This window comes from Odocoileus virginianus, chromosome X (genome assembly GCF_023699985.2).
Source record: "Odocoileus virginianus isolate 20LAN1187 ecotype Illinois chromosome X, Ovbor_1.2, whole genome shotgun sequence".
NCBI classification, from domain to species: domain Eukaryota; kingdom Metazoa; phylum Chordata; class Mammalia; order Artiodactyla; family Cervidae; genus Odocoileus; species Odocoileus virginianus.
In genome coordinates, this window is record NC_069708.1 from 41,558,493 (window position 1) to 41,561,015 (window position 2,523).

Genomic DNA, 2,523 nt, shown 5'->3' on the forward strand with positions numbered 1-2,523 from the left:
TAGAAATACTAGTGAGTAATTATAATGTCTTCGACAAAAATAAAATGAAATTATCCTCGCATTTGCATAGTTACCACATTGTTGTTGTTACTAAGCATTTCACACAAATAATCTCACTTGAACCTAAGAATAACACATTACCTTTGCTGTACACACAAAAACACTGCAACTAATAAAAGTTAAAATGTCTGTTCAAAATTACAATAGGAATGATAATATAAGACCTTGTAAAGAATACTGGCAGGAAACATAGGAGAGATATTAAGAAACCAAGGGGCATGTCGAACGTTTTCGCATCATGCCACATACATAGCCATTCATTCATAAAGATGGGCCATATGGTCCAAACCAAGAGAGAATAAAATGGGCTCTTCGTTCCTGGTGGGATGAGGTAGACTGATGCTAGAAGCACAGAAAATGTTCTCAAAGTGCAGTTAGGGAGCAAAGCACATACTCTCTACTAATTATACACTACCTTCTACATGTTAATTTTGAGAAAATGCCACTACTGACTGAAAATTGTACTGAAAAGGCTTACGGAACCAGAAATCCAGTTAAGATAAGGAAAGTTAAGGCTGCTATACCTCAGGGCAACATCACCAAAATGTTCAAAACATCTATGAGGGAATTAGTACCAGAAATTGGCATTTTTTCTGAAATATTAAAATTTATGGGCAGCGCGCGGCGGCGGTGGTTTGCATGGCCTGCTGAACGCCCTGCCCAGCCCCTCGCCTCAGCTGCCACCTCGACGCTTCCACTAGTCTGAGCGGCTGCTTGTCCGCCCGCCGGCCCGGCTCGAGCGAGGCCCGCGGGGAGCGCGGCACAGTCCGTCGGCCCGCGGCGGGGGGCAGCCTCCTGGCATCTTCGCGGCGCCCAAGAACGACCAGGAAGTGGAGTGGCCGGGATGGCGCGTACGCGGCCCCGCGAGTACAACGCGGGCGACCTGGTCTTCGCCAAGATGAAGGGCTACCCGCACTGGCCCGCCCAGATCGATGAACTCCCAGAGGGAGCTGTGAAGCCTCCAGCCATTAAGTACCCTATCTTCTTTTTTGGCACTCACGAAACTGCTTTTCTAGGTCCCAGAAACCTCTGACCTTAAAAGGAATACAAAGACAAGTTTGGAAAATCATACAAAAGGAAGGGATTTAATGAAGGATTGTGGGAAATAGAAAATAACCCAGGAGTAAAGTTTACTAGATACCAGGCAATTCAGCAACAGAGCTCTTCAGAAACCGAAGGAGAAGGCGGAAATACCGCTGATGCAAGCAGTGAGGAAGAAGGAGACAGAGTAGAGGAAGATGGAAGAGGCAAAAGAGTGAAAAAGCAGGCTCAAAGCGGAACAAGTCTTACACTTCAAAGAAATCCTCTAAACAGTCCCAGAAATCCCGAGGAGACGAAGATGACAAGGACTGCAAAGAAGAAGAAAATAAAAGCAGCTCTGAGGGTGGAGATGCCGGCAATGACACAAGAAACACAACTTCAGACTTGCAAAAAACCAGTAAAGGGACCTAACTACCATAATGAATGCTGCATACTAAGGAAATCACAAGAAGGTTATACGTTTGGATGTCCAATATTCTCGGATTTGATATGAACCAACACATAGTCCTTGTTGTTATCAAGGCAGTTATGTTCATCATTCTCCTGCCTTTTACTCCATCATCACCAAACACTCAGTTAAATATGAATTAGCATTTTTTTTAAAAGGCCCACTCAACATAATGCTTAAGGGATTTCTTCTCTGTGACAGAACCCAGGAACCAATTCCTAGATACATAATGTTGGCATATTGAAGGTGAACTTAAAATTGTCCTTCAGTTTTGAGGCCATGTGTAAAGTTGAATCATGCTGTAAAATACCTATTCCGTATTAGAAATAACTAGTTGACAACTTAAACTTCTCAAAACTCATGTTGTTACATACACAAACTCAGTTTCCATATGTGAAGTTAAGTGAGTCTTTTGTGTTACTCCAAGATAAAGGCAATGATTTATTTTCTCCCAATGCCAATACAATTTAAGCTAATCACTCAAGCTGGATACTTTACATTTTAAAGCTGGACTCAGCAGTAGCCCTATGGGAAGTAAGACAAAGCAATGACTTTTATTTTATTTTATTTTTTTTTTGTTTGTATCTTGCTCAAATGCATTTTATTTTATTTTTTTTTTTTTTTTTTAGTTTTTATTAGTTGGAGGCTAATTACTTTACATCATTACAGTAGTTTTTGTTATACATTGATATGAATTAGCCATGGCTTTACATGTATTCCCCATCCCAGTCCCCCCTCCCACCTCCCTCTCCACCCGATCCCTCTGGGTCTTCCCAGTGCACCAGGCCCGAGCACTTGTCTCATGCACCCAACCTGAGCTGGTTATCCGTTTCACCCTAGATAATATACATGTTTCAATGCTGTTCTCTGGAAACATCCCACCCTCGCCTTCTCCCAGAGTCCACAAGTCTGTTCCATACATCTGAGTCTCTTTTTCTGCTTTGCATATAGGGTTATCGTTACCATCTTTCTAA

General features: G+C 42.4%; 1 pseudogene; it reads left to right on the forward strand.

The window, feature by feature from the left end:
• Window positions 1–904: 904 nt before the first annotated feature.
• Window positions 905–1,600, forward strand: LOC110126808 (hepatoma-derived growth factor-related protein 3 pseudogene; annotated as a pseudogene).
• The last annotated feature ends 923 nt before the right edge of the window (window positions 1,601–2,523 follow it).